A 15062-nucleotide genomic window follows, 5' to 3' on the forward strand; every position below is an offset into this window, starting at 1 on the left:
AGTTACAAGGTTAATGGAGGGGACATATCAGGAGGTAGGGAGGTCCTTCCTCTCCTGTTGCTGCGGATCCCGGACAACAAGGTGGGGTAGGCGGGCCCGGAAGCCAAGCCGGCTTCCTCCAACGACAGTCAGCTTTTTCACCCCTCGGGGCCTTCAGAAGCTTCTGGGAGGAGCCTTGGGTTTAGTTTAGGGAATTGCTGTTTCTCCTTTATGCACTCAGTGGGCTTGGGCCACTCCGATCTCAGGGGCCAGACCATGACCCAGGTCTGGCCTGTCATGGTCACCAGGACTGGGCTAGGGATGGGCCCTGAGCCAGTTGGAGCCAATAAGAGCCCGCTCTGGAACTTCGGTTGGAAGCATCTGGAAGGAGAAGCCCCCGTTAGGCTGGGCGTGGTAAGTGGGAGGTAGACCTGGGACTTGCCGTAAAGCCAGACTGAAATCAAAGCCAACGCGGGGGCAGCAGGGGTCAGAAATGGAGAGCATGCGCCTCAGCGGCCTATCACGCAGGCGGCCCATGGGCCTTCTGTCACACGGATTGAAAGCACTCTCCCTGCCTCTGCTTTCTCTTTTCCTTTTTTTGGTTTAAGACATTCTAGAATGGGTACCTGTCATCCACACTTGGAAAAAAATCCTGAACCCTTTTATGTCTCCGAACCCTCCTGAGGAAACAAAGGATGTCCCCACATCTCCCGCTCGCCCCGGCTGGGGGCCTTGGTGGGCTTTCTGTGAAGCTGAGTCCTTTTCCTCACCCCCTGTCGCTCAGAAGCCATTGGTCCCGCACCCTCCGGCTAGTCTAGGCTTTGGTGACACCCGTCTTTCTTGATCCCTCCGGCTAGTCTAGGCTTTGGTGACACCCATCTTTCTTGATCCCTGTTTCGGGCTTCACTCTTCCCTTCCCGAAGCAGACATTATTCACCCCCTTGCTCAGATGAGAAGACCGAGGAGGAGAGAGGTGCAGTACTCAGGTTTGAACAGAGCTGGGATTCCAGCCCAGGACACCTCACTTTTCCTTCTGTCCCCCGAGTGGAGAAGCAGTGCAGCCTGGTTCTGCCCAACATGACACTGATTTCTTCGTGGAGATTTAACCCAAAGACTCGGCCCCAACCTGCTGCGTCCTCGGGCCCCTCCCGCCCCCCAGGCTGCTCAGAGTGAACGGTTCTCCCATTCCGAGAACCTTCCTGCCAAAGTCTGCGCCGCACTGCCACCTGGTGGCAGCATGTGAGAAACACACGCTCCTAGTCGCTGTCCAAACACGGCGGCTTTCTGCCCTGGAGCAGGGGAGTAGAGAGACAGGGGCGCAGGGGACAGCTAACGGGAAATTAAGGATCTGATATTAGATTAGGGGTCCTGACAAGGTTCTGTTTTCAGTATCAGGTTCGCCCAGGTCTGTAGACATTGGACACTCACAAAACGAATTGCACTCTCTTTTTGCATAGGCAGCCAGGGTGCTCAGAACCAATGTAGAGTCCCCTGGATTATTAGCAACTGGATAGAATTGTGTGATGGGCATTTCGAAGGGGAACTTAATCCCCGATTCTATATTCCTTTCTCTGGGACTCCATTTTTGGATCTTATTTTACATTTCGTTTCTGGCTATGCTGAGTTTTAGAAACCACCTTAGCTCCCTCTTTTGGGGAGAGGGGGGGATAAAGCAAAGTTGTACATTCAGAAAGAGCTTGCTCACCTTCTGCAAGCTTCTACTTCCTCTCCTGTAAAGGGAACACAAGAATTTCTGCCTTGCAGGGTTTGGGGTGGGTTTGAGGAGATGCTCACTCAGTGAATACATGTGCCTACCCTATTTCTCACCCCACCTCCCAGGACTCTTTGTTGCTTGCCTATAACAGGCCAGGATGCATCAGGGATCCAAAGTACAGGCCACTTTGTCCCCAGTCCCACTCTGTGCTCTGCAGGCCGACCAGATGGGTCTGCTAGAGCCTGGTGCCTGGGGTCCAGTCCCTGCCTGTTTCCTGGAGGACTTCTGGCCTCCAGAACCCCCCACCTCCTGTCTGCAGGCGCCCGAGGCATTCCCAGCTGATTTGCAGAGAGCCAAGATGCATCTCATAAATAAAGAATGTCCTGTTCTGCAGACTGGCTGCGGATGGCCACGCGGGGGTGGGAAAGTCTGGAATAGACAGGAGCTGCAGGAGGCAGGGAGGATCGGACAGGGGCTGCTGGTCAGGAGGGGGGTGACGAGAGCCTGGGAAGGTGTAAATGGGGCCAGGGTGGGGAGGGGCTTTATGCACCTGGGATCTGGGTGTGGACTGTCAGGACAGTGTCTTGGTTCAGAGGTCCTCTAGCTGTGTTCCTTTAGCTTCAGTTTCCTGGTCTGTAAAATGGCCATGGTATTGACAATTGGGCTGTTAAAAGAATGGCTTTGATAGCATCGGGCCAGAACTTGGAACACTGCGAATGCTCAGTCCGTGTTATTTGCTCCAAGCTTCCTTAGTGTCGTCCCCAAGACCCATGTGTGGCTTCCGCTACGGGAAGCAAGCAGAGTGGGGTGAGCATGGCCTCTGTGTCTGGGGCGAGAGCCACGGGCTGCAGGAAAGGAGAGGGGACAGGTAGAGATGCTCAAGGTGACAGGTGTGAGAGGTGAAGACACCACTGCCGCCGCTCACAGAGGTAGACGAGACCCCAAAGGGCATTTCAGGGTAGGCCCTTGAAATGTTTGATTGGCTTATGAACAAGCAGGTGACCTTTGGAAGGTAGAAGGAACTGGGGGCTGCAGGGACACCATGGTCACACCATCAGTTCAGCCACACCGGAATAAAACCCCTGGGCAAGTCATTTTCTTTGCCTGGGTCTCTGTTAGTCCATCTATGAAATGGGTAGCCAGAACTAGAGTGTTTTGAGCTTTAAGGCTTAGTTACTCTTTGTACAGACACACATGGAGAGCAGCCTGTGCGTCAGAGCCTAGCCAAGCCCTGCTGATGAGAGCAAGCTGGGTTTCTCCCATGAGGAACCTCACAGGCTGGTTGGGGAGTGTGTGTGCGTGTGTGTGCATGCGCGGGTGTGTACAACAGACAAGCAAATGAACATATATAATCCCAAACAGAACTCAGCCCTGAAGGAGAGGGGCGTGGGTCAGTCAGAGGGTGTGTGCAGCTAAAGGACTTGACTTTCACCCGGTGGTCAGAGAAGGTTTCCCAGAGAGAACAATGAGGCTGGGCAGGGCCGATCTGGGAGGTGTGCGGCTTGGGGAGGGGCGAATGCGGAGAGCCAGCTGGGCTCCGCCCAGGCAGGCCCTTGCTGGTAAACACAGAGATCTTGCTTTACACCCTGAGACCGGTGGGCTGTCACTGGCTGTGGGCAGCGGAGTGATGGGGGCAGCTTTGCATGTCATGAGTCTCTGGTTGGGGGGAGAGGAACAGACTGGAGGAGGCCGCTGTGGGAGCTGGAGGTCCCAGCCGGGATCGCCATGGCACTGGGTGGCGCGAGCATGACTTGGTGGAATGTTGGAGAGGAGAGACGGGTGGGGCTGGAGGCGCACTGGATCTTAGGCGTATGGGGGTCCTTGTAAAGTCTTGCACCGGGCTTGTCTCTCGCTGCCAGCATCTGCCTGTAAAGGGAAAGGAATGAAGTGGGAGGGAAGCTGGGGAGAGGAGGGCGGGGAGGAGGCTGGCTGAGGTCTGCGCCTTTCTCTGGCAGCGGGAGCGAGAGCGGCTGGCTGGCCGCAACACCTGCTGGGAGGGCTGGGGAGCAGGTGCGGGGCGTCTGGAGGGGGTCTGTTTGCAGATGGATAACGAGGAGAAGGGATGGATGACAGCAGCACAGCCTCTCCCCCCTTCTCTGTTGTCTGGACACAAAGGCCAAGACAAAGAGGCATGGGGGAGGCAGGCCGAGGCCGCACAGGCATGCCCGCAGGGCACACACACGGGCTGGGGACAAAGGAGAGGCCCCTGGGGCAGAGGCAGAGGCAGGCACCTGCTGGCTGGGGTGCAGAAGCGGGGAGTCTCCCTTGACCTGGGGCAAAGCCTCCTTGATTCCAAGCCTTGCGCTGGGCACCGTGTAGGAGGCGGTTGGGGGATGGCGGTGGGCCCCGGACTTTGTCCCATCGGACTTTTGCTTAAAGGAAAATAGAGTGTGAACTGCACAAGTCAAGGGCACACTTTGAGGTCCCAAGGATGAGAAAGAAAGCGACTCTGAATGTGGTGTGGGGGAGTCCCCGGGCGTAGCACTCTGAACGTGCCCTATCTCGTTGGAATGTGGCGTGGGCTTGATACTGGCCTGCGTTTCGTCAGTTCAAGGGCATGTTTGCTCACATGAAAAAGACCGAGAGCATCTGTCAACTGGACTTGTTATTTACACGCTCTGCAGACAGTGTTGATGTTGAGTTCCTGAGACCCCCTTCTAATGATTTTTCAGGAATAAGAAACTCCAGGTCTTGGAGAGTCTCTAATGGCCCTTCCAACAGAGAGAGACAGAGAGAGCCAGAATTCACTGAGCCCATCACTAGGCCATGTGTTTTCCATGCTCAGGTCACAAAAGCCCCATGAAAGAGGAGATTTTATCCCCATTTTACTGAAGAGGAAACTGAGGCCCAGAGGGGTGAAGTTTCTTGCCCAAAGCCACGTGTCAAGTAAGAGTGGAGATGAAATTTGGACTCAGGTTTACCTGAACGTCCACATCTTGGCTGTGGGGAAGGCGGAGAAAGGAAGCAGAGGGTCTGGAAGTCCTCGGTGGGCCTCCTCCCTGCCTCTGCGGACAGCTGGGGAGACAGATGCCTGGAGGGGGTGAAGCACTCATGTGCCAGGAGCGTCCTTCAACCAAGACAGGAAAGAGTTGGTGGTTAGCTACCCAGGTGTCCATGACCTCAAGCAGATGCTTCGGGTGTGTGCTGCTCAGGCTCCCTGGGACCTCAGCAGGATGGAGTCCCGGTTGCCCATAACAGCAAGCTCATTGTTATGGGCTGAATTTTGTTCCCTCCTAAATTCGTATGTTGAAGCCCTAATCTTCGACGTGACTGTACTCAGAGATGAAGCCCTTATGGAGGTTGTTAAGATTAAATGTGGGCAGAAGAGTGAGGCCGTAATCCAAGAGGACTGAGGTCCTTATAAAAAGAGGAAGAGATGGGGGGTGCACCTGGGTGGCTCAGTCGGTTTAAGCGTCCGACTTCAGCTCAGGTCATGATCTCACGGTTTGTGGGTTCGAGCCCCGCATCGGGCTTTATGCTGACAGCTCAGAGCCTGGAGCCTGCTTCAGATTCTGTGTCTCCTTCTCTCTCTGCCCCTCCCCTGCTCGCTCTCTGTCTCTTTGTCTCTCTGTCTCTCGCAAAAATGAATATGTGTAAAAAAAAAAAACCCAGAAGAAGAGACAGGGTTCATATGCATGGAGAAAAGCCCACGTGAGGACGCAGTGGGAAGACAGCCCCCGAAAGAGGCCTCAGGAGAAAGTAGTCCCGACTGCACCTTGATCTTGGATGTGCGCCTGCAGAACAGTGAGAAGGGGAAACCTGGCCTGTAAACTACCTGATCTCGTACTTGGTCACAGCCACAGCAGACCTGGACGCTCATTGCTGCACCTGACTTTCTTCTCTTCGCTGTCACTAACTGATGCTTCTTTCGGTCATCTCCCAAACCAACCACTCGCACTTGAATCCCTGTGTCAGGGTCTGGGACAGTCCAGGCTGATACACCCATCCACACCTCATCCAGTGGGGACACATTGAGGTAGCCTCCAGGTGCAGGACAGAGGTAAGCGCCTGAAGAGCCCTGAACCCTGTCTTCTATGGTAATGATCCTGAGCCAGCGATGTCCCTCTGGGACTGAGGCAGAGATTAACTGCTGCCGTGAGTGCCAGGCCCGTGAATGGACTCCAGAGTGCCCCTAGCAAGGTGACAGGGTCACTGGTCAGCTGGCTGTGGGGAGGGATGGGATGAGTGTGAGGGCACACGGGTTTTTAGAGGTTCCGAGTGCCGTGTTTGGAGGCCAACAGCGGTGGGCTTGAATGTCGGCGTCACCCCTTTCTAGCTGGCTGACCTTGGGTAAGTCCCTTTCCTGCTCTGAGCCTCCCCTTCCCTATCGGATAGCCACACTCCCTCAGAGGGTCTTGGGGGCCAGGCCGATAAAGCACCTGGAACAGTGTCAAGAAAGTGGGCAAAGGGTCAAGTTCATTGCATCTGAAGGTGATTCCAAGGCAGTGGGGGCGGGGGCAGGAGAATGTTTTTGAAAGGGGGCAGGGGACTTTTTGAAAGGCACGTTCTTTCTGGGACATAACCAAACACAGCAGTTCTCCTCTGCTATAAAAGGCCTCCCCCTGAGTTCACGGAGCCCCACCTCACCCCGGGGGAGGATGGCTGCCTTGATGAATCAAAATGGAATTTTCTACCTGGATGGGACAGGGCACTGCTTGCTCAGGGAGCGGCCATCAGAGAGGGACCCCCTGATGCCATGGTGGATGCACACAGTCTTGCTTAATAACATGGTTCGAGGTCAGACTAAATTTTTTTTTAACTTTTTTAAATGTTTACTTATTTTTAAGAGACAAAGACAGAGCACGGGCAGGGAGGGACAGAGAGAGAGGGAGACACAGAATCTGATGCAGGCTCCAGGCTCTGAGCTGTCAGCACAGAGACCGATGTGGGGCTCAAACTCATGGAGCCCAAGATCATGACCTGAGGTGAAGTCGGATGCTTAACCAACTGAGCCACCCAGGCGCCCCAAGGGCAGACTAAATCTTTCCCCAAAGCCCTCCCTCAGGAGGCACCGCAGGTGAGGGAGGTGGCGCTGGGGCTGGTGGTGGAGGAGGGCTTGTGTGACTGGTGTAGGCTACAAGGTAAAGAAGCCCACCTCGTCACCAACTCCAGACCCCCTGCCCCCCAACTACATGCACTGGGGCAGTGTAAAAAGGAATGAGGTACAGAGAGGTGTATTCCCCCCAAAACCGGGAAGAGACTCCAACAGATCCCTGCACCTGCTGTTCACAACGGCACTATCCACAATCGCTAAAAGATGAAGTCATGCAAACCCGGACGGCTGGGTCAGCAAATTGTGCTATGGTCAGGTGACAGAACAGTATTCAGCCGTGAAAAGGGATGAGGCACCGGCACGTACTACAACACGGATAAACCCCAAAAGCGTTATGGTCAGTGGAAGAGGCCGGAACTCCAAGAGCACATATTGTAGGATCCCATTTATATAAACTAACCAGAATATGGGACACCTGGGTGTCTAATTGGTTGAGCATCTGACTCTTGGTTTTGTCTCAGGTCATGATCTCATGGTTGGTGAGATGGAGCCTGGTGTCGGGCTCTGTGATGACAGTGGGGAGCCTGCTTGGGATTTTCTCCCTTTCTCTTTGCCCCTTCCCTGCTCATATTCTCTCTCTCTCTCTCAAAAATATATACATACATGCATACACACATACTTACATACATACATACACACACTTAAAACAATAACCAGAATAGGTAAATCCACAGAGACAGAAAGCAGATTAGTGGTTTCAAGCGGCTGGGCCAAAGGGAGGATGGCGGTAAACTGCCTAGTGGTATTTTAGGGTGATGAATATGCTTTGGAAGTGGATCGAGGTGGTGGTTGCACACTGTGAATGTTTTAGGCTTCTGCACGGCAAAGGAAACAAAAGCAAAACTAAAAGGCAACTTACTGAATGGGAGAGGATATTTGCAAATGATATATTTGATAAAGGGTTAGTATCCAAAGTATATAAAGAACTGATATAGGGCTCCTGGGTGGCTCAGTCGGTTAAGAGTCGACTTCGGCTCAGGTCATGATTTCACTGCTTGTGGGTTCAAGCCCCATGTTCGAGCTGTGCTGACAGCTCAGAGCCTGGAGCCTGATTTAGATTCTGTGTTTCCCTCTCTCTCTCTCTCTCCCTGCCCCTCCCCTGCTCGCTCTCTGTCCGACTCTCTCTCAAAAACTAATAAACATTAAAAAAAATTAGAAAAATAAATAACTGATACAACTCAAAACCCCAAACTCAAATAATCTGGTTAGCCATGAGCAGAAGGCATGAACAGACAACTCTTTACAGAAGACATGCAGATGGCCGACAGACACGTGAAATGGTGCTCAACATCACTCGTCAGCAAAATACAAATCCAAACCACGATGAGATACCACCTCACACCTGTCAGAATGGCCAGAAGCAGAAATGTAAAAAACAGCAGGTGTTGGTGAAATTGTAGAGAAAAAGGAATAGTCTTGCACTGTTGGTGGGAATGCAAACGGGGGCAGCCGCTGTGGAGAACAGTACAGAGAGGCTCCTCTAAAAAGAACTGGGGGTATTTACCCCCCAAAACACAAAAGCTTTAATTCAAAGGGATGCTTGTACCCCCGTGTTTATTGCAGCAGCGTCTACAATAGCCAAATGATGAACAGATAAAGAAGTGGTATAGATAATGGAATATTACTCAGCCGTAAAAGGATGAAATCTTGCCATTTGCAACAACACAGATGGAGCTAGAGAGTATAATGCTAAGGGAAAGAAGTCTGTCAGAGAAAGACAAATACCATATGATCTCATTCATGTGGAATTTAAGAAAATAAAACAAGCAAATAAAAAAAAATAAAGGAAGAGAGAGAGAGACAAACCAAGAAACAGACTCTTGGGCTGCCTGAAGGGCTCATTCGGTTAAGCATCTGGCTTCAGCTCAGGTCACACTCTCTCAGTTCGTGGGGCTGAGCCCCATGTCCGGCTCTCTGCTGTCAGCACAGAGCCTGCTCTGGATCCTCCCCTTGCTCTCTGCCCCTCCCCCACCCTCATGCACTCTCTCTCTCTCTCAAAAATAAAATAAACAAAAAAGAAATAAAAAAAGAAACAGACTCTTAACTATAGGGGACAAACTGATGGTTACCAGAAGGTGGGTTGGGGGGGATGGAGGAAATAGGGGATGGGGATTAAAGCATACCCTTATCATATGAAAAAAATTAAACTGGAAAAAATGCTTACAAGACAAAAATAAAGTAGATAGTTCTATATTATGTGAAGTTCATCTGAAAAACAAAAAGAGGCAGGGTAGGGTACATGAGCGCTCTGAGGCCACTCTCGTTTCTCCAGGGGCTGCTTCAGGGACAAAGAGAAACTTGAGTCCCCAACGTCAGAACTCCCTGGAGATTCTTGGGCTGAGTGGCAGTGTCCTGAGCCAAAGACTATATTGCTTGCACATCCTCGTGGGAACAGGCGGGCTCCCTGGTCCAGATTCAAGGAGTAAAGTTTCTTCTCAAGCGGATCTCCTGAGACGTATGCTGTCACCTTTCCCCGTTGCCAAGGCAACCACCACTCCATCCAAAGAGGCTCAGGCCATTTTCAAGAGAGGCAGGAGAGACAACCCTGACACTTCGCAGTGTTCTCAATGTGCTTATCTGCTTGTGGGCTCTTGGGGCCCAAGTTAGCTTTGTAAATGTCACCTGGAAGACTGGAGTTCCTGGCAAGACAGGGTGAGGATGACATTTATCATATCCTGGAGCGTGGTCTGCAGTGGGCGGGTCTCCCCACAGGATAACATCGGGTTACATCAACGGGGAGACAGGAAGGATGCCAGGTCTAGCTCTCCTATGGGTAGTGCATCCCATAGGAGGGGGTTAATAGTGACCCGAGCTTGGAGGATGAAGAAGGCCAGCGTGGGTTTCCCACTCTCCCTGGGGACATGGAAGGTTTTTGTCACCACAAAGGCACTCATGAGATGGACAAAAAGAGGGCAAAGGACCAACTGAACCCCCAGGAGAGCTCATTTGGGCTCCCCACGATGACGAACGGTGTCGCGTTAGAGAACCGAGGCAGAGGACCGCCAGGCAGGTTCAGGGTGGTGCTGGTGACTCTGGACAGGGTGGTCCGGCCCCTCCTTGTGTTCCCCAGTTTATGGCTCGCCCCCGAGTCCGCCCGAGTTCGACGTGGTCTCCTCACAGGGAACCCCCAGTAGCTAGCTTCTCAGGATTACTTCTTTTGCCCATTCCCCTCCCCCCACCCTTTCCTCACAATGTTCTCCTTGAAAGGATATCCCTACAATGAAAGATAACTTGGAAATAGGATCATGGGCTCATTGTTGCTCGTCTTTAAGAAGTCCCAGGGAAAAGGAGAAGTGTTGAAAATCTAGGAGCAGGCAAATGCCTTGATTTTTTATCCAAATGGATATTGGAAATGATAGGCTGATACTCGGGAGAATTTGACAGCAGCTTACAAGACAGGTGGCTTGGGAATACTTAAAAAAAATGTCTTCCTTTTGTTTCTGGTCTGGTTGGGGGGTAGTCCTAGACCTGGTAATGACAATACTTTGGCTCTGTCCTCTGGGCAACGCGGTGACCACACCCCATCTTGCCTTTGCTCTAGATGTCTCACATGAGTCTCACTTCTCCGGCAGGACTGCTAGCTCTGGTGGGGGACGGGGTGGGGGGGAGCTGGGACCTCTCCTAGGGTCTTTAGGGTTCTTGCAATGTCTTTGGGCTAGGGCCAGTGGACAAGTGCTATAGGCTGGTTGAATGGGATTTAGATTTCCTGAAGACCAACGAACGAGGGGTTCCCGGAAGGAGATACGCAATGTGGAAGATAGCCAGTAAACCTAGAACCTAAAGCAGTACGTTCAAATCCCACCTTCGTCCTTTACTGTGGCTGTGGGCAGCTCTTCTAGCTTCTTGGGGTCTTAATGCCCTTATCTGAGCAATGAAGATGATAAGCGATATACACAGAAATGAAAGAATTAAACAGAAGTCAGAGCACTATCACAGTAAAAACTATGTTTTGAGCCTTTGTTAAGTGCCAGGCACTGGGCTAAACATCCCTTTTCTTCCTGTGCATTTCCACATGTAACCCCTACAGCCTCCCGAGGTGGGCTCCATTATTATGTCTTCTTTACGGACTAGGAAACCGGGTCTCAGGAATGGTGTGTCCAAGGTCATCTCTAAGGGACTAGGACAAAGCTGAAATCGACACCCAGGACAGGCTGGTTACGGAAGCCAGTGGAATGGTCTAGCACAGGGGTTCCCAAGCCTGAATGTGCATCAGAATCCCCGGGAGGGCTGGTTGAAATACCTATCTCTGGGCCTCACCCCACAGTTTTCCACCCAGGAGAGCTGGGGTGAGGCCTGAGATTTTGAATTTATAGTAAGTTCCCAAGTGATGATGCTGCCGGTCTAGGACCACTTTCTAGCGTCACTGCTCTACAAAAGAGTAGGTACTAAGCAGGAGGCCATTCAAAAAATAAAAGACCAAGCCTGTAAAAGTGGTTAGGCCAAGTGGTGCAGCGGCAGGCACTAGGGCAGAAAGCCGCAGACGTGGGTTCGAATCTTGACCCCACCATGAACGCGTGCCCATCTAAGCAGGGCTACTTGAGAAGCACGCTCAGAGGCCACGCCGGGTAAGCGCCTGGGGCTCCAGGACCAGGGTCCTGGCCCCTCTGACGACGCCGGGCTCCGGGCTGGCAGCCCAGGCCTGCGGCCGCGAGCACCTCTCGGTCCGCGCGCTCCGCGGCCCGGGCAAGCGTTGCCATGGCAGCGCCGCGGGCCGGGATGCGGGAGGCCGGGTTCACCCCTTTGTGCGGCGGGGGCGGTGGCGCGCTCCCCCCACCCGCGGGCTCGGACCCCCAGGATGGGGGCGGGGGAAGACTGCGGGGTTGCAGGACGGGGGGAGGCGCGAGTGGGGGCCGGGGTGGGGCGCCTCCGCCCGCCAGCCGCTCCCGCATTAAAATTTCATGGGCGCTGCAGCAGCTACAAAGGCGACGCCGGCTGCGCTCGGGGGACCAGAGGGAGGGAGGCTGCGGACGAGTGCGGGGAGGAGTTTGCGAGGGGAGGCGCTTGCGGGGCTCCCCCAGTTCTGCGCGGTGAGCCCGGGCACAAAGAGCCCTCTGCACTCGCGCCGCAGGACCGCGGACCCGAGGTAAGCCGCCGCCCGGTGCTCGCAGCCCTTCCGGCCTCGGCGCCAGGCGCCCGGGGCCCGCGCCGGCAGCAGCCTACGTCCCCGAGGCCGGGGTCGAGGGCGGGGCCCAGGGTCCCGGGCAGTGTCCAGGGGGTGGCAAAGGCTGCCCGGAGCGCCCCTCATTTGCTGGACGGAGAGCTTCTGCCACCCGCGCTTGTCCTGGGTGGGGCTTGGGGAACCGACGGGAGGGTGCGCCGGGAGTCTAGCGCGGGTGGGGGTCTTGCAGTCCCGATCCGAGGGCGAACAAAGACCCCCCGCACCACCACCCCCACTGCCAGCGAGACAGGAGGGGCCCCTGGACCTGCCTGGCCCACCAGGTTAACAGCTAACTGGCCAAGCCTCGGACAGAGCCCGTAGGGGCTCGGAACTGGGGGTGGGGGTGGGCTGCTCGAGCCCCTCTTCCCACATACCGAGCCCACCGCCCAGGGCCTGCCCATGCTCCATCGGTGGGGCTCGGATTCCAGATGTGGGGCTTGCTGGGTGAGTCCAGGGGGCTGGGGAAGACCGGAAACCCACCTTCCTGGAGAAGAATACCGGCACCGATGATGATAAGAATAACACATCAGTTTATAGAGAGCTTACTCTGTGCCAGTAACCTGCGTATGCTTTGCCCGCATCGCCACAACAGTCCCACGAGGAGGTGAGCTCCCCGTTTTATAGAGGAAGGCACTGAGATCCGGAGAGGGCTAGGTACACGTCCAAGGTCACACAGCCAGTGATTTTGCGACCCAGGCACGCAGGAGTCCAAAGCCCCTGTCATTTCCCCTAACAGGTCTGGGGAGCCCTCAGACCTCACCAGCTCCCTTTCCACCTCTCCTCCCCGTACTCTCTCTAGAGAGGCTGGAAATCGTGCCAGACCTCCTGTCCCCCAGCGGAGGGTCTTGGGCTGGAGAAACTGCTTCTCAGACCCTGCAGGGACAGGCTTGAGGGCGGGGGGCTGGATTCCCTACCCTCCTCCCAGGCCCCAGACCAGCGGCTGCCGAGCGCAGATTCCTGGCGCGCGCACCCCACTGCAGTGCCGCCGCGGGGAAGACGCCCCCACCTGCTGCTCGGGGAAGGGGGCAGGGGAGCGAGGCAGTAGGGCGGGGAGGGGTGGGGAAAGAAAGGCGAGAAAGCGTGCGGGGAGAGGCTTTGTTTTTCTGGGTGCCACTCCCAGACTGAGCGCCAACCCGGAGCAGGACGCCGGTTCCGGGCACCGTGCTTTACTTTCCAAAGCGCCTTCCTCTTCGGGAGCACCTGGGAGCTTGTCGATCGCCTGGGCTTGGTGGGGGTTGGGCAGGGAGCGGGGGAGGCGGGGATGAGTAATTCCACTTGAGGGACCTGGAATCCTGAGGCCAGTGGTTCTCGGACTTTCGGGGCGTAGCTTCAAATATGCAGATGTCCGTGCCACGTGGTCAGAGGATGAGTCAGCAGGACTGGGGTGGGGCTGGGCATCTGGATGTTTACTCAGACCCCTCCTCCCCCTCATCAAGCAGGTGGCCAGGCCATCCGTCCAGGGAACAGTACCCCCCTACCCCAACCTCTCCCCCTCCTTCCTCCCCCCCTCCCCCCAGCGCAGAACCCTGTCGCAGCTTTGGCAAAATGGTTTCCTGGAGGACACCTTACCAGTGCCTAGCTTTGGGTGGCATTGAACTCATCCACACTAACTTTAATTTCACGTTGAAAGACTTCTATGGGTAACATCCTCTCTGCCCCTCCTCACCTGCGTTTTGTTATTTCATCATCCTTGCCATCAAGAAAGGTTCTGAAATCTGCCCTGCATCCTTCTTGCTGCGTTTTGGGGTCTGTCTCTCCACTCTTTCACGAATGAGAGCACGGGTCTTCAGAGCCTTCAAAATGGACCCTAGCTCCTTCCAAGAGCTTTAGAAGAACCACCCTCTGTGCTTGCATTAAAAATGAGAATTTTATAATTTTTTGGTGATTTTTTAAAAGGAATTGATACATTTAATAAAATGAGTGATGATTGTAGAAAAGAGAAACGTGGTTTACTCATTCCCTATTCTTGGACCTGCTAGTTGTTTCCATTTCTTTTCTTTCCCTTCCTTCCTTCCTCTCTCTCCCTCCCTCCCTCCTTTTCTTCCCTTTTTTCTTTTTCTTACAACTTCATTTTTTAAGACCCCTTCTCTGGATTTGATCTGTGCTTCCGCCCAGGACAAGATTATGCTCTTTGAATTTATCTCTCATCCAGACGGTGTGGCGTGGTGGAAAGAGAAGGGGTTGAGTTACACAGTGTGAATCCTTCTCCCCACCTAGTTTTTAGGTCAACTTTAGTAAGGAAGGCATTTCCCTCCTCTGAGCCTCAGTCCCCTCCTCTGTAGAGTGGGAATCAGAATTCCTGGCTTAAAAGACTGTCATGAAGCCGTGTGTGTAACGTGCCCGCAGCCTGCAGGTGCTTAATAAAGACGTTGCTGCTTCGTCTGCCCACTGTCCTGGCTGGTTCACTTACGTGGCCCCTGATTGTGTGGACGCCTAGTTATTTGCTTTTATTTGTATTGGGCCTGTTGGTTCCTCTCCTGGGTGACCCTTGGGCTGTTTGAGCAGGGGGCGTTTCTGGAGCACTGGGTCCATTGTGCAAGTTCAATGGGCTGGTGAATAACTTATAGGCTAGTCCTTTGTTCCCAAGGGGATCCTTCCTCTTGTCTCTGAGGCCTGGCTCATCTGACAGCTCCGTGGAACAATGGCCAGAGATACACAGGGGCAGACGCGAAGGCGGCTGAGAGTGACATCTGTCTCTGCATCCCTTTCCAGGCTGATTGGATCAGATGAAACAGGTGTCCGGCCCCGCTTTGGGGTCCAGGTGGGCCCCTGTGGAGGCTGGATGAGTCATGGGAGGGGGGAGGAAACTGAGTCTGTGTGTTCTCAAAGGTGTGGGGTAGATCATGAATGGTAACCTTGACAGTTTAGTGACCAGTTATTTACCAGGGTTCTTGCAGGGCGCTGCCTCCTGGAGACCCCGTGAAAAGGCTGGGAATTTGGCATTACAGATGAGAACGTGAGGCTCAGAGAGGTGGAGTGACTAGCTCAAGATCACATGGCCAGTTGGAAGGAGAGTCAGGACTTGCTCCTGGGTCTTGGCAGAACCCTGAAACATGTTTATAATGACTACATTCCACCACCTCCTCTCCTAAATGTCCACCTAATTAGTCACCTCGAGACCGTGGAAGTAACTGGAATAAAATGACTCGAGATGGTTT

Source organism: Suricata suricatta, chromosome 14, assembly GCF_006229205.1.
Source record: "Suricata suricatta isolate VVHF042 chromosome 14, meerkat_22Aug2017_6uvM2_HiC, whole genome shotgun sequence".
NCBI classification, from domain to species: domain Eukaryota; kingdom Metazoa; phylum Chordata; class Mammalia; order Carnivora; family Herpestidae; genus Suricata; species Suricata suricatta.